The sequence below is a fragment of the Octopus bimaculoides genome, chromosome 3 (genome assembly GCF_046866305.1).
Source record: "Octopus bimaculoides isolate indiv1 chromosome 3, ASM4686630v1, whole genome shotgun sequence".
NCBI lineage: Eukaryota > Metazoa > Mollusca > Cephalopoda > Octopoda > Octopodidae > Octopus > Octopus bimaculoides.
In genome coordinates, this window is record NC_142930.1 from 105,625,676 (window position 1) to 105,650,802 (window position 25,127).

The following is a 25,127-nucleotide window of genomic DNA, read 5'->3' on the forward strand; positions in this document are numbered from 1 at the left end:
TGTTGAACCCCTAGTGCTAAGCCGATTAGTAAGATCGGCCGTAATGGATATATAATGCTGTACCCTTTGATTAATATATATATATACATTATTCACTAAATGCCAGATATTACAGGAGAGTCTCGATAATAACAATGTTGCAAAACGGTGGTGCCCCAGCATGGCCACAGCTTTAAGCTGAAACTAGAAAAAAAAGAAATTGAAAAGAAATTAATATCACTCTCTCTCTCTCTCTCTCTCTCTCTCTCTCTCTATATATATATATATATATATACACACACATATATATCAAGAGAGAGAGGGGAGAGAGAGGGAGAGAGAGATACCGTAACTGAGCAGTTCGGCAAAAGTGTCAGATAGAATAAGTGCTAGGCTTACAAAGAATAAGTCCTAGGGTCGATTTATTCGAATAAAAGCGGTGCTTTAGCAGGGCCAGTTAGATGACCGAAACAAAAGAATAAAAAGATATGTATATATAGGCGCAGGAGTGTCTGTGTGGTAAGTAGTTTTCTTCCCAACCACATGGTTTCGGGTTCACTCCCACTGCATGGCATCTTGGGCAAATGGATTTGGCAGACGGAAACTGAAAGAAGCCCGCCGTATATATGTATATATATATATATAAGTGTGTGTGCGTGCGTGTGTGTGTATGTGTGTGTGCTTGTGTGTTTGTGTTTGTCCTCCCTCCAACATCGCTTGACAACCGATGCTGGTGTGTTTACGTCCCCGTAACCAAGTAGTTCGGCAAAACAAACTGGTAGAATAAGTACTAGGCTTACAAAGAATAAGTTCTGGGGTCGATTTGTTCGATTAAAAGCGGTGCTCCAGCATGGCCGCAGTGAAATAACTGAAAGAAGTAAAAGAAAAGTAAAAGGAAAATTATGAATGCATTTTGAGAGACTCCCTTCGTTCCCAGAATGTCATAGGATTGCATCTAGAGAGTTCCTCTCTGAGATACAAGTGCGGGGAAGGTCGTTTGTAGAAGACCAGACGTTGCTCCTCTCTACGCCACCGATGTTGTCCAAGGGAAATTCAAAGGCCAATACAAATTCAAAGGCCAATACAGCTTGGCACCGGTGACATCGCAACTCATTTCTAGAGGTGAGGGTACTGGAGTAATGTGAAATAAAGTGTTTTGCTGAAGAGCACAACCCACTGCCCGATCCGGGAATCGAGCTCACAAGCTCACAACTAAGCCCGACGCTCTAATCACAAAACCATACGCCTTCACACACACACACACACACATACACACACACACACACACACACACACACAGAAATTATAATGATAATCCATGAATGGAATTTATAAATATTTTAATGCATCATTACGCTGTAGCCGGCATAATAATATAAGAGTTTTTATGATATATGTATATTCAAAAACGCCCCCAGTAAACGACTTAAAGGATATGTAGTATATATATATATATATATATATATATATATACATATATATATATATATACATACATACATACATACATATATATATATTTATATATCAATATATATATATATATATATATATATATATATATATATATATATATATATATGTATGTATATATATATATATATATATATATATATATACATATATATATATATATATATATATATATATATATATACGTACATACATACATATATATATATATATTTATATATCAATATATATATATATATATATATATATATATATATATATATATATATATATATATATATATATATATATATATAGTATGTACGTATGTATGTAATCCCTCGGACTATACCTTCAGGGATCTCACTGGCTATTTTCATTGATATAAACCGCTCTAATCACCACGGGGTTTGAACTTTCCGAACTTTTAAACTCTGTACGTTAATAACTTAGCCATTCTCTCTCCATTTTAACTTTTTCTCTTTCTCTCTTTTCCTCCTTTTTCTTCAATCTCATCTTTTCTAGTGATCCCGCCATGCTGAACCGCTGAAATCTACACAGTTTTCTCTCTCCTTTGTTTTCGTTCTCTCTCCATTTTTTCCTCTTATTCTTTTCTACCGAAGAGCGTAGGCTCGAAATGTAAAAGACTTTTTCATTTTTCCTGAGCGTTACACTTATACTCCTGCATTTTGTTACTACACCCATCTTCGTCTTTTGTTTTTGTTTTGTATATATATATATATATATATATATATATATATATATATATATATATATATATATATATATATATATATATATATATATATATATATATATATATATATACATATATATATTGTTATAATGTGGATCCTCACCCACTTGTATATTGTTGCCGGTACTGTAATATTCTTGTCGCCACTATTATGTTGTGGTATTCTACGTTTTATTATATTTGACCCGTCCATCTTGCTATCGCTGATAGCTCCGCAAGAGAACGACTTTGTAACGACTACCTTGACAATAAAAGAACTCGTATATATCAAATAACTTACACTGGCTTCAGCTGAGAACTCGTTCAACAACTCTACTACTACTACCAACTTTCCACAACAACTGACTGTCTGACTTTATAGTGGCTAAGTCATACAACTTTATCATGTGGGAAGGAGTGTACCATTTCACTACAACGCCTCCCTTTTTAGTTATTTTGTTTGTTTTTTTCTTTGAGAAGCAAGTAATTTTACTTTACTTTATTCATCCATCCTCCTTCTTAGCGTTTTTTTTAATATTTTTCTTTTTCGACGTCTATTTATAAGAACTCTGTGTTTTTCCTTTTTCTTACACTTGGACGCGTGGGTTCAGCTTGTAACGGTATTGGTAGCTGGAATGTGTCATACAGCCATTCCAAAGGTTCTTCCAATCCGTTTGGTTCATTTTCAATGAATCTCTTCTTCAATTGGTTTTCGTGTCTTTTTTCAATACATCATTTTCCCTCTGGATTTAATAATTTTCCTTCTTCTCAGTATTGTTTTCCCTTTTTATACGACCTCGTGTACACCTGATCACCAATTTTGAAAAAAATTGGATTATCTTTCCTAGCACTATTTCTTTCCTCGCTAGGTTATAGTTTATCAAAAACTGATTTCACCTTCCTCGCGAACATCAGTTCAGTTGGTGAACTTTCTGCTGGTGTAGTAAGGTTCGGTATCACTCTGTATACCTGGCCCATTAAAAGCACCCTTCAAACGTTGGGCGATATGCTATGCTTGTGAAAATCTGTCGAGCTGAGTGAAATCGTAGTTATGGCCGATGCCAGTGCCGTAGTCTAGCACCTGTACCGGTGGCACACAAAAAGTACCGTTCGAGCGTTGGGCCTCATGGAGGCAGTGACAGGTGACCAAGGCTTTTGACAGTATACCGTGCTTATATAGATCTGTCAAGTCAAGTGAGACCGTAGCCGTGGCCGATGCCGGTGTCAAGTGAATGGCACCCACTATACTTTCGGAATCGTTGGCGTTTGGAAGGGCATCCAGCCGTAGAAACCTTGCGAAATCAGATCGGAACATGGTGCAGCTCACCGGATTACCAGTTTTCAGTCAAACCGTCCAACCCATGCCAGCATGGAAAACTGATATAAATGATGATGATGATGACGATGATGGTGATTGTAATAGTGCCGTAATGCTATGGTATTCGCTTTGAGGAAGCCTCTCATAGAAATTTGGTGCTTAAAAGCATCGGAAATATCAGTCGCAATCCATTGACGCTGGGCAATTTTCGTCTCTTACATATCTTTCTATGCTTATAAGCTCTAAATGTGTATACCAACATTTGGACGCTCGATAAGATCCGAGCCATTGATGTGAAAATCATCAGATGAAAGCATGACTGTATATCAGCATATATATATGTGTGTATATGCGTGTGTACGTGTGTGTGCGTACGTATGTGTGTGCGCGCATGTGTGTATGTGTGTGTGCGTGTGTGTGTGTGTGTGTATGTGTGTGTGCGTGCGTGAGTGTTTGTGTGTGTGTGTGTGTGTGTGTGTGTATGTGTGTGTGTGTGTGTTTCAAAGTAATAGAGACTATGTGAGAGAAAGAGGAAATAGTGTTAGAGAGTGATGCTGAAAAATGAAGAAGGGAAAAACAGTGAGAAAGAATGAACGAAACTACTATTGCTTAGAAGAAGAAGAAGAAGAAAATGATGATGATGATGATGATGATGATGACGATGACGATGATGATTCAGTCAATAGTGAAAGGATATCCTGGATCCTGATTAAAGATTTGAAACTGCTTCTTTGAGGTATGACTGAAGAGAAATTTCGACCTATGACTGACTGTTAACTGTACAGAAACGTGATGAATTGTCAGTTGGTAACAAATCTATTGCAAGCGTAACAGTTGGTCAAACAAACTGTTTAGCTGCGGAGACATTTCCAGCAAAATCTATATTCTGAGAATGATAAATACAGCGAAATTAGTTGAGATTTCATCGAGATGACACAACAGTGATTACTTTGATTCAGATCAAATTCTGATTTCCAAATAACTCCTTCAATTAATCTATATATCATCTTAGGATGGTTGAAAGATTAATGTGTGATAGGGATAATTTCTTTGCAGATAAAAAAAAAAAAAACGCCTGTCTGGTATGATACAGCCTTTAGAATTAATGTATTTAAGGCGTCGAGCTGGTAGAAACGTTAGCACGCCGAGCAAAATGGTTAGCGGTATTTCGTCTGTCTTTATGTTCTGAGTTCAAATGCCGCCGAGGTCAACTTTGCCTTTCATCCCCAAAGTTTAGGGCTCTTCTACCTAGAGTAGAAGAGAATGAATTTGAAAGAGAATCGGTCATGTGAATGTTACTCTTCTGTCGTAACTTGTTATCGAAACCATAATCCTGAGCCATTGGCAAAGTAAATGTATACGATTTTGGGACTCTTTTACTTGTTTCACTCATTTGACTGTGGCCATGCTGGATCACCGCCTTTTAGTCGAGCAAATCGACCCTAGGACTTATTCTATCGGTCTCTTTTGCCGAACCACTAAGTTATGGGGACGTAAACGCACCAGCATAGGTTGTCAAGCGATGTTGGGGGGACAAACACAGACACACAAACACACACACACATACACATATAAATACATATATACGACGTGCTTCTTTCGGTTTCCGTCTACCAAATCCACTCACAAGGCTTTGGTCGGCCCGAGGCTATAGTAGAAGACACTTGCCTAAGTTGCCACGCAGTGGGACTGAACCCGGAACCATGTGGTTCGTAAGCAAGCTACTTACCCCACAGCCACTCCTACGCTTATGTTGAATGATAAAAAATAAACTGATCTCAAACAAGTAAGTGGGTCAGAATTATTCGTACTTAGAGTTATATATCTACACTTAGACGGTATGGTCCATTGATGAATAAATTACTACGGATACAATATGAATACTGGTGGAATTATTCGGACTGCTGATCACTCGGCTTGTTCTACAGAATCTCTGTTTGCTAGGTCACCAATGCCCAATTAAAACAATCTTGATATTGTATTTAAACATATATACATGTATGTTTATAGATATAGATATGTACATGGCCATGTGGCGATATACAAACCATTCTCAAACTCTGCTCCTTTCTTTCTCTCTCAACTTTTTCCTCTTTCTGACAAAGAGCCATGCGCCAAACGTCACTCCTATTTTTCCATCCAAAACTTTCAATGATCGTCAATATTCACTGTGTACATCAAACTGACTTTTTTTGTTTACTTGTTATTTTTAAATTTTGATTTGCCCATACATACATGCATACATACATACATACATACATAAACTCATGCGCGTGCATACACATATACATGTATTAATCTTATGAAAATAGTAATCTTATAATTATTCTGCTTGTCATTAAATTACCTGGGCCGTCGGTAACGCTTTCACGTGATTAGAGAAAGACAGGGAGAAAGAAAAAAAAAAGAGAGAAAGAAAAAGATAAAGCGAAGCGTGAAGCAGAAAGAGAGCGAAAGAAAAGGGCAGACAGGGAAGAGACGGAGAGAGAAGCGTGCATGACATGTGGTAGGGAAAACGTAATATCTACTACATGGTTAAAAATGTTCGTTGATGGGGTAGTGATATAGAGGTGATTTTAATATATAATTTTAGCAGAGGGGTGGTGTTCTGACGGTGATAAAGAAAGAGAGAGAGAGAGAGAGAGAGAGAGAGGGAGAGTAGGAGAGAGGGAGAGATAGCGGGAGAGAGAGAGAGAGAGAGGGGGAGAGAGGTGGTAGTGATGGTGAGTGCTTAGTGAAAAGTAATTTTTTAAAAATTAAACTAATTTTTTTATATCACCTATAACGCATGCGTATCCCAAACTTGTCATTCACTTTAGAAAGAAACCAGTATCCCGTTCGCCTGTCATATACAATGACTATCAATAAATCACAAGGGCAGACATTTGAAAAAGTGGGGCTGTTCTTGCCTGAACCTGTATTCGGCCATGGTCAGCAATGTTGCATTGTCAAGGGCTCGCAAATAATCTGATGTGGGAGTTAAAGTTATCAGACTCATCGCCTTGGCTTATGAGTTACCAGCGATGCGCTTTTCAGAGTATGCTATGTTGCATTAAATTTTTACCCCCGTGAAATTGTGATCCCTATATTTTACATATATAAAATAAATTTTTTACGATAAAATTTTTGTTTTCTACATATGAAACTGTGATCATATAAATTCTGAAACGTAATTTTTTTTCTGTTTATTGGGAAAATTGAAGAATAAGAGCGAATATTTCTTTTATGAGCGTTGTGTATTGAGTCTATAAAATTGTGCATAAAGTATATATATATATTACGGAGATGTACTTGCATTGCAAGTGACCTGATCTGAGATCGTGTGCTGGAACGCTGCAATTGTATATATATATGTATATATATATACATATATTCTTTTACTCTTTTACTTGTTTCAGTCATTTGAATGCGGCCATGCTGGAGTACCACCTTTAGTCGAGCAAATCGACCCCAGGACTTATTCTTTGTAAGCCTAGTACTTATTCTATCGGCCTCTTTTTGCCGAACCGGTAAGTTACGGGGACATACACACACCATCATCGGTTGTCAAGCGATGATGGGGGGACAAACACAGACACACAAACACACGTACATACATACACACACACACACACACACACACACAGACACACACACACACACAGACACACACACAGACACACAGACACACACACACACGCACACACATATATATATATATATACATATATATATATATATATATATATATATATATATATACATATACGACGGGCTTCTTTTCAGTTTCCGTCTACCAAATCCACTCACAAGGCTTTGGTCGGCTCGAGGCTATAGTAGAAGACGCTTGCCCAAGGTGCCACACAGTGGGACTGAACTCGGAACCATGTGGTTGGTAAGCAAGCAACTTACTACACAGCCGCTCCTGCGCCTATATATCTATACTATAAAAGGCAAATCTACTCTGTGTGTGTGGTATCTATACTATAAAAGGCAAATCTACTCTGTGTGTGTGTATGTTTAAAATTCATACATTTACACAATTCCAAATTTCTTCTATTAAACAATCGCAATTAATATTCTAAATACAATAAGTTTGGTCACTGCGTCATTTTTTCATTCCAAAAATTTCCTAATAATGAATAACATCCGTAAAACTACAGAAGTAAACATTTTCTCTTTCTAATACAAATCATTTCAACTCCTACTTCGTCTCATGAACCTTTACGAAAACTCCAACAACAAATACAAAAAGAAAGGAAGGAGAAAAAGAAAACTATCAAAACTGAAACAAACACATTTCGATACTGTAATGACAGATACTAAAAACTACATACAAAATTACTTTGCCCCTCTAAAATTAACTATTTCTATTCCTCTTACACATCGTTTCAATTGCTACTTTCTCTTATGAACGCTTACGCATGATCCAAGAAAAAAGACAAAGAAACGAAGGGGAGTGAGTGTCAAATAAACAGACACACTGCTAATCATACGTAAATACACACAAATATATGTACCTATGGTTACCAATGACCTCATTCTAATTGGCGGTAGTTATAAGTTTACTTTCCATTTCTAACACCGTCATTTACCAGCGAGACATCATACTCAAATACGATCAACAAACATTTATTCCCTACAAACTGTGTGTTTTTTTTAAAAATCTTTTCGTAAATCTTGAGATTAACACCCATATCATTACCTACCTAACCCTAACACTGTAGTGAAAATCGTACGGGTGTTAATCTGAAAATTTAACAATCTTTTTTAAAACACTTTTACTTACTAACATCTTTTTTTATTTACTGTGTGTGTTGCCCATATATATATACACTTAAGACTTAGTTGTGCGTTGGGAGTTTGATCGGCAGAGGTCATTATTATTATTATTTATATATTATTATCATTATTTTCAATTTTTCCCACAACGGCGGCTTTGGGCAGGTGGAGAATAGTCGATTATATTGATCCCTGTGTTCAACTGGTACTTATTTTTTACACCCCGAAAGGATGAAAGGCAAAGTCAACTTTGGTGGAATTTGAACTCACACACTCATACATACAAATATCTGTCATTCTCTTCCAAATACGATCGACAGTCAAACATTTATTCCTTACAAACTGAATTTTTTAAATATCTTTCTTAAAACGCATTTAATTACTACCATATACAGACACAGAATACACATTAATACACACATACATACAAATACCTGTCATTTTTTTTATTTAGTGTGTGTGTGTGTTGCCCATCTTAATATATAATGCTGAAGTTCTGTACTTACTAACATTTTTTTATTTAGTGTGTATGTGTGTGTGTGTTGTCCATCTGTATATACACTTAAGACTTAGTTGTGGGTTGGGAGTTTGATCTGCAGAGGTCATTATTCTTATTATTCAGATTAACACCCGCACGATTTTCACTAGGGTGTTAGGGTTACGGTTTTAGGGTTACGATGAGGGTTAGTCTTACGGTTACGGTTTTAGGGTTAGGATTACGTAATCGTGCGGGTGTTAATTTGAAAAATCACCGAAATGTGAAAACTTTTGTTATAACTTTTGTTGTTCTGTTTAATATGTACATAGGTTATGCCTCCAAACAAGACAGCTTGCTGAGGAAAGAAAGCAACCGGTTTAAAAAGACAGCAACACACTGCAGCAATTCACCACATTCCAGAAGTTACTTTTAACATAATGCAAAACGGTGCTTCATCATCTACTGCCCAATCTGATAGAATTCTGGCAGAACTGTGTAGCAACAGATCGCCAGCAATTGCTTCATCACAAATTGCCGTTCTACCTCCTGCGAAAAGGAATTACCCTGCTATGTATAATCAAGGCAGCGCAAAAAGTTGTTTTGCACAAGCATTTGTATAGCCAATTAGACGGATGAAATTTACGTACACTTAATAACGTTACACAAAACAGCCTTCAGACTTTCCCTATTAATTACGTCTTTTGAATTATGAACATATTTACATCATAAGGGTTTTTTCATTGTAAGGCTTTCTTTTTTAGTTGATTTTCACCTAGCAAGACTTATCGTAGATGGCGTAATAAGTCACACCCGCACAACGTAGGGTTATACTGCTAGTATATATATATATATAAAAAGTGCATTAAGTAATCTTCGGATTCCAATTTCCTTCACTTCTCAATGAATAGTAGATGAGCGACTATCTTTTGATACAGACACAACACAGGCTACGCTTTCGGGCTTTTTGGATAAAGTTTTCAGGAATAACCCTATAGGTTTACTATTAATTCCGTGAAATATTCACGGGTCCTGCTAGTTACTAATATTGATTTCTCTTTAACTCAATGGGTTCATCTCTATTTCAAGGATGGGCAGGCCAGAACAGAGTGGTGCTTGTGTCGTGTGAAAGAAATTCACTGTCGATATCATTGTTTTAGCTGCTCTAATTTGTTACATCTCAGGTAACTTAGCAGTTCGGTAAAAGTGAGGTGTAGAATAAGTACCTTGCTTTTAAAAAATAAGTACTGGGGTCGATTCGTTTACCTAAAATTTTTCAGGGCAGTGCCCCAGCGTTACCTCAATCTAATGAGTGAAACAAGTAAAAGATGCGAATGCATACATTGATGTAGGAACACACACGCCCAAATGTGCGTGTGAATATATATATATATACATACACATACTTAAATATACATAAACTTGTAAATCTACACATGTTCTTTCACAACTTAGATTTATCTGTAAAGCTATGTGTCTGCCGTTTTATGTATATTTAAATTTCTTCATCTGTAGGAATGTATATATGTGCATCAGCATATTTCTTTGTGAGGGCTTAATATATATGAATGAACACGCGTTTATGTATGTCCTGTTTGGCGAAGCACATATTGCATATATTTGTACATGTGTCTGTTTAAGTATGCAAATTATTTGCTTGCAACTGTGCGTCCATATTGTTGTTGAGTATTATTCATTTCCAGTCCAGCTGCCTTCTACACGACGGACTTCCCATATTTATATCGCCATTCTTATCCATAGACTTGTGTGTATAAATATTTTCGCAAATATTTATGTTCTTTCGAATGTTTGTTCTTGCAAACAAATCCATGAGCACGCACACACACACACACACACACACACACACACACACACACACACACACAGACACACACACACACACACACACACACACATTCGTACATAAACATGGCTATATGTATTTGTATATGTGTGTGCTGTACCTTTGTGCATTTGCATATATATATATATATATGAATTATTCAGTGTCTATATGTTTCTATCTTTCTGTTTTTCTTCGTAATATGTGTGTTTCTATTATAACCATTTTACCTTACATTCTCTCCCTAATATAAATTTTAGCTTTATTTCATATATCTTTATTATTTTCTTTTTTTTTTTTCTAGCTGAGTAATGCAAATAATAAATATAAGCGTATCATTTTATCTGCAGCGAACTAAATCATTGTATTCCCCATATTAAATCATTAGATCATTCTGCCTTTTGACTATTTCCTGGCTGAATATAAGCCAGCCCACCCAAATATACCTCTAAGACATATTTTCTATACCTATTTATTTGTTTATTTATTCAGTCATCTATAATATAAATTTGACATGGGCAAACGTTGTATTCTTTCTTGTCTTGAGGTTCACTACCAAACGGCTTGGTGGATTCGCATGAAAATTGTCACACATGTGGAGACTGGGGCATAGATTGGAAAGCAGTTTGTAGTTTTTTCCTAGCCCCCATAGTTACCGCTTTATGGACATAAAGTGGTTAGCTTTACATGCGTCTCATCAGACCCTAATGGCCGGTGGCTTGTAACCTCCCTTGAAAACGGAGGGAGAAAGGCCTCGTGGCTAGTTATTGAGCACTAAGACAAAAGAGAAAGGTCAAGCACAAGGAATTATCTCCCTTAGACCATTATCCAGAATCTACCCGGGCAGCTTGCGGGTCACAAAATTTCTGTAGGAATCGTCTGAAGTGTAAGCAGGATCGTAGGCTTCCGTCCTGTAATATAATATGTTCCCCCGGTCGAGGGGAACATCTTCAGGTCCCCTATTAAATTCTGGAACCCGCAAGGTGACAGGGTGGATTCCGAATAATGGTCTCAGAGAGACAATCCCTTGCGTTTGACCATTCACTTTTGTCTGCGTGTTCAATAACTAGCCACGAGACCTTTTATCCATCCGTTTTGAAGGGAGGTTATAGGCCACCGGCCATTAGGGTCTGACAAGACACGTGTAAAGCTAAGCGCTTTATGGACGCGAAACTTTGGGTAACGCTATAAACCAGTCATAACTATCTTTATCTAAATACAGTACTGTTCTATAACTTTAACTTAGGGTGCGCTTATCTTCCGCATTTATTATTTACTGACGATATATGTATATGTATATATTTAACGGGCTTCTTTCAGTTTCCTTCTACCAAATCCACTCACACGATTTTGGTCGGTCCAGGGTTATAGGAGATGTCATTTTCTGAAAGTGTGGTGCAGTGGGGTTGAACCGAAGACTACATGGTTGGCAAACGAGCTTCTCAACCACACAGCCACATCTGCGCCTATAAAAATAGCAAGTTCCCATGGTGGATATCGAACCCAGAACAGCAACGTTATTTTTATAAATGTAATTAAAAAGTCTTTCGTTGGATCATCTCTGCCCACTCTATCTTTTGCATTAATTTAATTTATAATACTTGTTCGGTGAGAGTGGAATCTTACATCGGCTGACCTCACCCTATCAGCAGTCCTAACCTTCTTGTTTCCTTTCTTTGTTTCCTCTTATTTCTTCGCTTCCTCTGTCACCCTTTGATTATTTCCTCGTTTATCTGTACCTCTGCCCAACTCAAGCTACACTTCTTTGCTTCTGATTAACATACCTACTTCTCTTCGCGTTTAGTTATCCACCCTCCGAGCTATCTCTGTACATCTGTCTCATTACAAGATCCTCAATACTCTAGCAACTTTTATATTTCATCCCTTCTACCTGGAACGCAATTCTTACACACGCGCTCAACATAAAAATATAGAGAGTAAGAGTTAAAGAGGTAGAGGGAGAGAGAGAGAAAGTGATACATACAACGTCATAGATTAAACTTTCATCTCAGTATTCTTTACCTATTTTTCATAACATAGATACGTAAAAACACACACAACCACACATACTTGACCTGTGACAACAACATACACATTGCTCTCAATCTCTATTCATTTCTCCCCCTCTTCCTCTCTCGCTCTCTCAAACGTATGCACGTGCAAGTAAACACAGTCATTCACATCGTGGTATATTTACAAAACATTGATGGCATAACTACAGAGTTGTATCCCCCAAATTTGGAAGGTCATAACTTTCATAAAAATGAATATTTTTTAATGAAATTTTCTATGCATATATTATTTATTATGTAGATTCCAAATATACAAAAATTTTCGATGAATGTGTTTTGGAAGAGGGTGGGGTACAATATTCGGAAATTCCACTTAAATTCCTCTTAACTTCCAGGAAAATGAATATTTTTTCATGAAATTTTGTACAAATGTACCTTGATGTACGTACATTTCAAGCATGTAGGAATTTTGAAGGAAACAACTGCAGGTTATTTTTGAGAAGTGTTCCCCACTCGGTGGTGTTTCGGAGCAAGTCGTCCATATTTGATTCATTTTTCTCTATTATGTGCTTATGTGCATCCTTAGATTTCTAATGAAGTAATAGGCAGTGAAGAGAAGCAGTCATAAGAAAACTTTTAACTACCCCTATTCCTTTCTCTCCCCCTCTCTACCTCTTCCTCTCTCGCTCTCTCAAAAGCATACTCGTGCAAGTACACAATCATTCAGTAAAATATAACTCATGTTCGTCAATGTTTTGTAAATTTACCACGATTTTCACTAGGGTGTTAGGGTTAGGGTTAGGGTTTAGGATTAATGTTACGGTTACGTTTTTTAGGGTCAGGGTTAGGGTTAGGGTTTAGGGTTAGTGTTAGGGTTAGTGTTAGGGTTAGTGTTAGGGTTAGTGTTAGGATTAGGTTTAGGATTAAGGTTGGGTAATCGTGCGGGTGTTAATCTGAAGAATTACAGATATGTGAAAAGTACTGACCCTGCCATCTATTATAACTTTTGTTGTTCTGTTTAATATATACATAGATTATGCCTCCAAAGAAGAGAGTTTGCTGGGGAAAGACAGCAACCAGTTTAAAATGACAGCCACAGACTGCAGCAATTCACCACATTCCAGTAGTTACTTTGAACATAATGCAAAATGGTGCATCAACACCTTCTGCCCAATCTGATAGAATTCTGGCAAAACTGTTTAGCAACAGATCGCCAGCAATTGCTTCATCACAAATTGCTATCCTAGCTCCTGTGAAAAGGGATTACCCTGCTATGTATAATCAGGGCAGCGCAAAAAGTTGTTTTGCACAAGCATTTCTATAGCCAATTACACGGATGAAATTTACGTATGCTTAATAATTTTACGCAAAACAGCCTTCAGACTTTCCCTATTAATTTCGTCTTTTGAATTATGAACATATTTACATCATAGGGTTTTTTTTCGTTGTAAGGCTTTCTTTTTTAGTTGATTTTCAGCTAGCAAGACTTATCGTAGAGGGCATAATAAGTCACACCCGGACAAGGTCGGGTTATACTGCTAGTATTCAATAAAGACTGATATCCTATAGATTATGTGCAATCTGTAGAAATTTACTTCCACCTAATGTAATTTCTGAAATCTCTATGGTCTGTTGAAAAACGTAGATTAAAGTAAAGACAAATATTTTAGTTTATTTAAAGTTGTAGATATATTTCAATTGTATCTACAAATTAAAATATAACTATGTAAATTTAAAAAAATACTTCAACATAGTTATCGTTAGGTAATTATTTATTTATTTTTTTATGTTTTCAGAATTTTCAGTCGGTCATGAATGTCAACAGAAGACGTTGCGATGATTACTATATTTAGTATTGATTCATATCTATCGCCCACAAAGGAGAGGAAAGGACTCAGTGTATTATGTGTAGCCAAGTTTTGTTAAATTATTCTATGAAACCATATAACCATGTTAATCTTCTACACGAATTTCAGGAAAAAAGTAAGCCTAGAGGTTTTTAAGGATAATTGCTTCTGAGTACGGGAGATTTCAAATAAGAAAGATAAGAAAAATACACCTGCACCTGGGGAGACTGGGAAACTTTGATCACGGTTCTTGTTTGTGAAACCCGGAAATTACATTGCGAAATAAATTGGAAAATTCTATCAGTTTCACTAAAATACAGTGCTGCTCGAAAGACGGTCAACGATATAGCTTTTGAGATCAAGGGACATGTGTAGGAGATCAAGTGACAACGTTTTACTTATATTCAATTGAACTTTATGAATCGGCTGATATGGAATTATGTTTCCAATTCCTCTTTGCAAAAAAGCCTCACGCAGGTTTATTTATTTTAATATCAATTAATTTAATACCTATCAAGACCGCAGCTATTGAAAGAAATGCTACATTTTTCATGGAATTTGTGGATACTGTAGAGATGGTGTTGGGAACAAAATATGGATTTAATGTTTATGCAAAATATTGAGACCTGAAATAAAAACAAAAAAAAAAAAAACAATTCATTGTAGAATATATATTCAGACATTGGCATTAAAAAGACTTCCAAGGAGAATTTGAGATCAAACAATTTCAAATTAAAAATAATGTTAAAGGCGATGCTCTCATATCACGATGCAAACCATCATCTACTTCTTTTCCATACAACTTTGTAGTTTAAAGAGGTAATGTACGAAGTAAGATGCTAGAAGCGAACTCAAACATGTTTGAAGTTTAGGATATGATACAATGTCTAGCCTGATTGAATGATGAGGAAGGGATCATGCGCTTCACCTATTTACCTTTAGATGAAAGGAAAAGGCACAAACATCCGAAACTTCATTCATATTTTGAAAGCTATGATGAGCAAATTAGAAGACGGTATGAAAAAACAAGGTCGGAATAAAAAAAATATATGCATTGATAGGTTTGAGAAATGTCATTTCTTGGGTCTGTCGGTGAACGCCGAAAGCATCGAGAATTTGCATAAAAGGAAATCTGTCAGCATCTGACAGCGCTGGAAATGAATTCGGCCGATGTTATCAATAATTCCAGATGAGAAGTTGGATTCAGTACGAAATCCATTTAAACTTTCATGTGAAAACCTGATGGGTGTCAAAATAAATTTTTGAAGTTAAAGAATAATTAAAGATGAAGAGATATGTTTGATGAGGTATAACTCACAAAATTTTGGCTTTTGAGGCGTGATTGCTACTAAGAAAAGGCGAAGGAAAAACCATGAAGGTTTTGTTGTTGACCACGATCTTCATCAGAATATTGAATTACGATAACACAGCATTCCCTCGATATATGTATGCATATATATATATATATATATATATATATATATATATATATATATATATATATATATATATATATATATATATATATATATATATATATATATATATATATATGTGTGTGTGTGTGTATGTGTGTGTGTGTGTGTATGTGTGTGTGTGTATGTATGTATGTATGTATATACGAGGGTGAATAAAAAAATAATGCCATTTCTTTATTTCACGTGAAGTTTTGATAAAAATAACTGAAAATTTTCCCACTTATAAATGATTATATCATTTACGTTCTGAAATATTTTGTTTCTTACTTTTCAGGTTTTTAGACTGATAAGGAAAATTCAAAACGGCTGCCCCCTTAAAGTTACATCAAAAACAAAGAGCAATGACTGAATTTCTTGTTGCTGAAGGGGAAATCCCTGTGAACATTCACCGACGATTACAAAATGTATTTGAGGACAATACGTTAGATTATAGCAATGTATGCAGGTGGGTCCGTCGTCTGAAAGATGAAAATGTGGGAACTGTGAGTGTAGCCGATAAACCCCGTTTTGGCCGTCCGTCCGCTTCTGTGAATCCTGCCAATAATGCAAAGCCAGATGCTCTGATCAGAGAAGACAGGTGTATATCTCTTAATGAGTTGGAAGAAAACCTTGAAGTGAGCCACGGAAGTGCTTACAACATTGTCGAATTACTTGGCTTTTCAAAAGTGTATGCCTGTTGGGTACCGAGAGAGCTGACTACCGAACACAAGACTGACAGCGTCAATGCCTGCACTGAACTTCTCGAACAAAGTCAAAGAGATAACACCTTTTTTTCGAAGGGTCACGTGGCACTGACTGACTTTGAACTCTGCTGTGCATTTGCATCAAGTTTGAACGTTCTATCTCACTTCTGCTATTTGCAGCAGTGCTTGGAAGGATGGTGTGTAGCGTGTGATCATCGCAATGATCATGACAGAGAAAGTTGAGCAGAGAATCTGCATCAAATTTTACCAAAAGCTTGGCGCTACCTGTTCAAAGGCCTATGCAAAATTTTCAAAATGCTTTCATCGTTCTCGACACAATCAAGGAGATATTGTGCAACTGAAACTCGAGTGTCTTTTTGGACAGCTGAAGGTAGTTTTGGCACAAACTTGGCAGACACGTGTTTCATACCCAAATCTTCAGTGATAATGGACTGAACTGAACCGTAACTAATCTGCACATCCTCTGATAACTTCGGATGGTGATTTGACGATTTCCCCTTACAGATGCACGCACATCTGCGATATTTTTCTCAGTCCTGCTGGTTACGGATCTCCCAGAACATTCGACAATATCAACATTTTTTAGGCCATCTTGGAAACGTTTGAACCCGTAGTACACTTGTGTGCGGCTCATAAACTCCTCTCCATACACTTTCTGCACCTTTGGTTAGGCCTCTGAGTAGGTATCGGCCATGGTCAATGTGACGGTCACACGTTACACACCTTCCTTCAAAGCACTGCTATAAGCAGCAGAAGTGAGCTAGAACGTTAAAACATAGTGCGCACGCACAGCAGAATTCGAGGTCAAACTGTGTGAAGCAGCTTCACTCCGCTTGCCTTAGCTTTGTTACTATGGCAACAGTCCGGATACTTATTGATCAAACCTCGCATATATGTGTGTGTGCGTGTGTGTGCGTGCGTGCGTGCGTGCGTGCGTGCGTGCGTGCGTGCGTGTGTGCGTGTGGGTATCAGTGACAGTTTGTCGCTAGATAAAGCATATGATATTTTGAGAGTTGAGTGAGTTTTCATCACTAGCTGGTGATTAACACACGCTGAGGAGGAGTGACCACCCAGAAACTCGAGCCCGTGTGTATCACGTAAGGCTAGAGATAGGAGCGATGACCTCCCCTCGCAAATACTTATCGGACACAGAATGTGTGTCGTGTCGTTAACCAGCTAGGAGAGATGTCTTCCTGGGGCTACAAATGTCAGTAGCACTGTATACATCCCTAAATGTACGAGACAGTGAAGATAATTAAAAAATGGATTCTTAGTAAGCATACAAGGGGACCACCATCGATAATAATAGGATAGATAAATTTTCATGCTGATGGATATTGCAGGTGGTTGCTGTATATGAACTGTCTTATGGAATGCGTTAGAAGGGCTTTTGTCAAGGATAATCCATATTTCCGACATGAAAGTTGTTTCCTTGATTCTGCAGTTTTTAGATGGATCAGAACAGGGGGCGGAGTTGTCTATGACCAGACATATAAAGAAATTCGTACGCATGTTCAGTACACTTTTCTTTGGAATTAGTGACTCTTAAGCTCATGTTGTATCTCCTGTTGGTTTCAAATGGGGTGAAGCTGGTTCTATAGACGACAATCTTCAAGAAACAGGTTCCTTCTTGTGGACCGTTGTTGAGATAGATTTCGGCACAGGCAACGGAATCTCGCCTTGTGTTTCTTTCTGTTCTAAATTATGGTGATAGAAGCGCAATATGGTCTAAGCATAAGTAGATACTCTTATCTGTTGAGGAAGGTTAAGAAGCTTCTATCTATCTATCTATCTTTCTATCTATCTATCTTTCTATCTATCTATCGTGAATATTGTTCCGCCACCTTCCTTTAAACGGGAAGGAAAAACGGTTTTTGTAACACTGATAGCTATGGCAAAAGAATGCGTGTGGTGGACGCGTTTGAAAGGTCTACAAACAAACACTTTACTCTCTGGTCAGTCCCTCGTCAACTTTTTCAAGTACCACTTGAAAAGGAGGATGAGGATAGAGAGGAAAGTGTTGTCGAATGAAAGTTTCAATAAAAAATGGGTAAATGTGGCAAGAATGGTAAGAATGAAAGACGACACCATTTTAAGCATAGACTTGTAACAAAAAGAGACAAAAAGAGAGAAGGTACTTACTTTCATGTACCTTTAAAAAAAAAGCCTGAGGTGACCGGGGTCTTTTCCGTAGGCTTTTCTCTCCACGGATAAACCTAATCTGTTCCCCGTTTTTTACATCGACTGTGATACACGATCCCTATTGATCGCCCCCCACCACGTTTTTTTTTCTTCCCGTGATCCCTTTTGATCGAAATTATCCCCCCCACCAAGAAAAGCTCTACTTTGTAATTTGTCCATTTTCTGTATTTAGCCCTGTGTGGCTATAATAAAAAGATATCTATCTATCTATCTATCTATCTATCTATCTATCTATCTATCTATCTCTTCTCACGGACGTGCTGTCACATCGGCTGCGAAGGTAAACGTTTATTTGACCTTTTACTGTCCACATTTTGTTGGAATTTTTTAATAATTTTGTTGCGAAGCACCTAGGCTTCATTTGTGTGTATTTTCAAGGGCAGGAATTGACCCCCAGGGGCAGTTTCGGCCCTAGCAAAATACAAAAATTTCCTTCTTGACATTTGAAAAATGTCGAGAAACATAATTTTGGAACGCTTGTCTTGTTCTTTTGACAAGCATTTCCCGAGGCTTCAGATGCCAGAAGAGAAAAAAGAACAGAATAGCGCGTGCTCATGCAGTGACACGAACGCAGTTGCTATAAACGTCACAAAGACTGTGAGTACAGCTACTAACAGCCCTCTCACCACCACCACCACCACCACCACCACCAACACCAACAACAAAAACAAAACTGTAACCAAGGTTACAAAACCATGCGTGAAAACCGTCACAAATGTCTCTGACGTAAGCACCACTGCTGCTGACGCCATCATCACCACCACCAACGACAACAACAACAACAACAACAACAACAGCAACAACGACAACAACAACAACAACAGCAACAACAAGGAAGTAAAGTTATCGGCCGTCAGCAATGACACCATCACCTGTTCAACAAACTCTGCTGCCACTACCACCACCTTTGAACCAGGCAGTACATACACCAACATAAACAAAAATATCCAGAAGAACATGTCCGCCAGCACAACAAAAACAAATTTCGCAAATGCTTTAAAGGAAAAAAGAACAACAGTGACATTCACACAAAAACAAATAAAAGACACAAAATCCCTTCTTACGAAAGAAGGAGATGATGTCAGAATTAACATCCCAAAAGATATTATAGAAATGAAAAACAAAAAGTGCATCATTTATAAACTGGTAAACACAAAAACCAGACGTGTAGAAAATGTTAGCACAGATAAAATTGAAGTTTGTCTTAGAAAAATTTGGCCTTATCAGAATCATGTCACCTGGGGAAGGAAATTCGGAACGGTGCAAGTAAGGTTTCTGGATGAAAATTTAGCTAAACAATTTTCGACACTCTCTCTCCGCACAGATGACTTGGTAATGATACCGAGTTATCTAGGACAGAGAGTGACCAAAGTTATGATAAAAAATGTGCCATCGGAGGTGGACACCCAATGGCTGATATCGGCCGTGTGCCTGGAAATGGAGGAGGCAAATATTTTGGAGATTACGGTCGGAGAGGAAAAGAACTGGGGAGGGAAAAATCTGGAAATCCTTCTCCACATCACGGAGGAGGCTTCACAGAAAATTCCTCCAAACATTAGATTGGCAGAGGACCACAAGCTGTATGTGGTGGTAGAGGGCAGGCGACCTCGCTGTTACCTATGCAACAGCGAAGCACATCTGAAAAAGGACTGCCCTCTGGCCGCTAAACAAAAACAACAACAACAACAACAACAACAACAACAACAGAAGCAACTACCAAATACCCCCAACAGAAAAACCTTACTACCAACACCACCAGCAACGCAAAAAACAACAACAGAAATATCAGCAATAACCACAACAGAAAAGACAACAGAAACTGCAAAAACAGAAGAAAAAAAAGAAAATTCCAAGACTGCCTCTCCCTCCCCCATATCACATACACCACACATAAATAACAAGGAGCCAACATCAATAAAAACAGCAACACAAACATTCACAGAAACACACACAGACGCACAAAATTTGCCGTTACCTCTTTCTGACTCCTCAGATCTCCCATCATCCGATGAAGAGAGTGGGGAGGAGTGGAAAATAGCTACGAAAGGAAAGAGGAAGCGCAGTAAGAAGAAAACAAAACAAAATGCAAACACAAACAAAGCAGGGAGATTCACATCTCCCGAAAATACTACTAACACCAATAGTAATATAAAAAAAACAATGCTAACAGCAATAGACAGTACAAACACAGAGTTGATGAATTACATCAACTCTAAAACAAACATCACAAATAACTATATCAAAACCAACAACCACCCACGTACAACACCGCCAAAACACATTAAAATTATTCATGTAACACCAGCATTACACAACACAATAAAATCCCTCTACCCCAACTCGGTAGGGGGATTCCAGAAATATTTGTGCAAGAAATTGTACAATAGCCTCCTTGGTGAAAAATCCAAGGAGGAAACAAAACTTTCTAACGGCAAGTAACACTCTGTTCTTTTGTTTTGTGCTTTAAAGCACACGTATAAATAGAATCATGGTGAAGATTGGTTGTGTGAATGTGCGTGGCTTAGGGTCCCCTTGGAAACAAGGGTACCTCTTAAATGACATCAAGTCACACAATTTGGATATCATAGCCATTAGTGAGACCAGACTCCATGAACCGCGGGCCCTAAAGTCCATGTTTGGCGGACAGTTTAACATTTATTTTTCTCCCTGTCTGACGAGGATGGGCGGTAGTGGCACGGCGGTTCTTTTTCGCAAGAGTCTGGATCTCCAAGTAAAGACGATATTTACGGACCCGGAGGGTAGACTGGTTGTCCTAGATGTGGACGGCAGCGATGGAGGCGCTTTTCGGTTGCTGGCAGTTTATGTGCCTCCTTTAACAGGTCGGTCAGACTTCTTTCGACGTCTAGAAGTATTCCTGGGAACGTCTCGTCCCTTACTTTTAGTGGGGGATTGGAATGCTACCTTGGACACGCATCTAGACTACGTGGGGAGTGACAAAAGTAGAAGGGGATGCAAAGGCCTCATAGACCTGCTCAGACGCTTCCAGTTGTCTGACAGGTACCGACTCGACCACCCAAATGTGCCAACGTGGACTTGGAGCAACCGCATTGGGTCGTCGAGATCGTATCTAGATAGGATAGTGTGTAGGACAAGAGATAGAGATAGTTTAGGATGTCCACAGTTCCACATAGTCAGCTACACGGATCACAAACTTGTGACGTGTACGCTAGACTTAGATAAGGCACATAGGCAGGGTCCCGGTTACTGGAAACTAAACGCGTCTTTCCCGTCGAGACAGGTTTTCAGAGACCGGATTAGCACGTTAGTAAAGAGGGCTTTGACGGGAGCCATCGTCAACAACAAATGGTGGTTTGCCCTCAAGAGAGCAGTGAGGGCGGAAGCAATAAGGTATAGCAGGGCACTAGCTGTAGAGAGGAACAGAGAAGAGGGGGAGCTAGTGATAAAGTTAGAAGAGGCATTGCGAAGTGGCATCGCATCCGACGTTTTAGCGGCGAGGTTGGCCCTCGACCAACACTTCAATGCTAGACACGAAGGGTGTGCTGTCAGGGCAAGGATGCGTGCTCTGAGGAATGAAGGTGTTGGAGCCGCACGAGAGGCCCGGGTGGCGGAGGCGCAGCGGGGTAACAGAGCCACCATCCGGTCTCTGGTAGACGAACAGGGGCGCGAATTGCTCGAGCCGAGCAAGATGTGCGAGGCGTTTCAGCGGCATTTTGCCCGACTGTTCGGGAGGAGTGGCGAGCGAGAAGGCAGGGTGGACTTTAGTGCCTACCTGCACAGCTTGCCACGACTCTCGGCAAGAGAGGCGGAGTGCTGCGAAGGGGTCATCACGGCGGAGGAGGTGAGGGACGCGATGGCGGGTTGCTCGACGGACAAATCTCCGGGTTTGGATGGTCTGCCCTACGAGCTTTACAACTGTATGCCAGACTTGTTTGGAGAAGTCTTGGCGGTCGTGTACTGCAACTGGCAGCAGAACGGGAGCATTCCCGGTTTTGTGAGCCGAGGAGCGGTAACGCTGCTGAAGAAAGATCCAAACAAGGGGGACGCCATAGATAACTTTAGGCCCATCACTCTGCTCAATGCAGACATGAAAATTTTGGCCAAGGTGTTAGCCAAGCGGTTGGCGTTTGTCATCGAGAAACTGGTCGGCACGGAGCAGACGTGCGCCGTGCCGGGCCGGAGCATCCATGACAACCTCCATCTGATGCGCTACATCATAGAGAGGGTAGTTAAGGAACCTGGCATGGGTGGGGCCCTGATCAATTTGGATCAATCGAAAGCTTTCGATAGGGTAGACCATCGATACTTGGAGGCCGTCCTCGAAGCGGCCGGCTTCGGTCCCGTTTTCCGCGGCTGGATGGCTGCCTTGTACACAGGCATCCGTTCGGTTGTTCGCGTCAATGGACGTCTATCGGGACCCTTCGACATTGCACGTTCGGTTCGTCAGGGATGCCCCCTGTCGCCGCTCCTGTACGTATTGACTCTCGAGCCACTACTGCGGAAGCTGGCGACGCTGAGGGGCATCCCGCGAGAACTGGGGTGCGGGACGAGCGTGTCGGCATACGCGGACGACGTCACCGTCATAGCGTCTAGCCACGAGCACATCGAGCTTGTCGGCGAGACGCTGAAAGACTACGAAGCGGTGACGGGAGCGAAAATCAACCGGGATAAGTCGGTGGGTTTGCTGCTCGGCACCTGGAGAAGCAAGCCCATACCGTCCGGCAGCGCCTCAGTAGTGGGACGCTGGACGGACGGTCCGGTCAAGTTGCTCGGAGTCTGGTTCGGTCCGGACCTGCAAACGGAGAAGAACTGGGACGAGATAACGAGTAGGGTGGCCACTCTCTGCCGGCAATGGTCCGAGAGGAAGCTGTCCCTAAAAGGTCGGGCGGAGGTGGCGAACGCGTACATCGCGTCCGTCATCGAATACCGCCTGACCGTCGTGCCTTGTCCCGATCGCGCCATCACCGAAATGGAGCGCATCCTCTTCCGCTTTTTGTGGAAAGGAAGCGTTCCGATGGTGAGGCGATCCGTTTGTTGCCAACACCCGCTGAAAGGAGGGCTGGGCATGCCGTGGTTGATGATGCGCAGACATGCGCTGAGACTGCGACATCTCCGGCTCTACGTAGACGACGGTGAGCAGGTGTGGTCGCCGTTTGTGCGACGCGCTTTCCCGCAGCTCGTCTCCATGACCGAGCTGCAGTCGTGGATCAAAAAGAGGCCGAGGAATGGCGAATGGCACCGTGAGTGTCGCGTTGCTCTGCAACAACTTTGCCGTCCCGGGTCGACCTTGAGCGGCTGCATCACAACGAAGTCATTCTATAGGGGATTAGTGGAGGGCAGGTACGACGACGATCTCGGGGCGAACCTGGGCGTCGACGAGGAATACCTGACCCGCCTGTTCAGGACGACTTTCGGGCCGGGACCTATGGACAACTTCCAGAGATCCCTGGCCTGGCAGTGTTACCGAGAGGCGCTACCCGTTCGGGATAAGCTCTATAGACACGGCTCGCGAAATGTGGGGCCGACCTGCCCGAGATGCGGTCAGAGCGATGAAACCGTTCTGCACGCACTCGTGCGGTGTCCAACCATTTCGGGGCTGTGGGCTTATGTCGAACGACTGCTGTCGCGTGTGGGACGAGTCGGTTTATCAACCGAGTCTATCGTCAATATCGTCACGCCTCCTTCCTTTAAACGGGAAGGAAGAGCTGTATTTATCGTACTTGTGGCTATGGCCAAAGAATGCATCTGGTGGACGCGTCTGAAAGGATTAGAGACAAATACTTTCCTCTCTGGTCAATCTCTCATCAACTTTTTCAAGTATCACTTGAAAAGGAAGGTGAGAGTAGAGAGGCAAGTGTTGTCTAGCAAATGTTTCGAAAAAAGATGGATACATGTAGCAAGAATGGCACGTATAAATGACGAAGCCACCTTGACCATGATTCTATAAAACGTTTTAAAATTTTGTAAACAGAGAAATTTTATTTAACAAACTGTGACGCTAAAGACCGAGGTTACCGTGGTCTTTTCGTAGGTTTTTCTTTCCACGGATAACCTCCCCATTTATTGGGAATTTTCTGTATTTTTCGTATTTTTTGTAAATACCCCAAACGTTTTGCGATGTTTTTTTTTTTTTTTTTTTTTTTTTTTTTTTTCATCGTTGTCCCCACTTTTGTTTTTTTTTCTGCTTTGTTTTCGACCCCCTCGAAAAGAAAAACTCTACATTTGTATTTTGTCCCCTCTGTGTTGAGCCCTGTGTGGCTAATAAAGAAACCTATCTATCTATCTATCTATCTATCTGTCTATCGGTCTATCTATCTATCTATCTATCTATCTCTATGGAC

The 25,127-nt window shown here is 39.8% G+C and overlaps 1 long non-coding RNA gene across 2 annotated transcripts in view; it reads left to right on the forward strand.

The window, feature by feature from the left end:
- LOC128247411 (uncharacterized) overlaps positions 1–15,864 on the forward strand; it is an 18,271-nt gene extending 2,407 nt beyond the window's left edge. Inside the window, exons 3-4 of one of the 2 annotated variants that reach the window (XR_016241162.1) lie at positions 11,885–12,095; positions 14,373–15,864. This is a non-coding gene — a long non-coding RNA (uncharacterized LOC128247411). The remainder of the gene's footprint in view (positions 1–11,884; positions 12,096–14,372) is intronic. The other variant, XR_008263792.2, reaches the window with a different exon arrangement.
- The last annotated feature ends 9,263 nt before the right edge of the window (positions 15,865–25,127 follow it).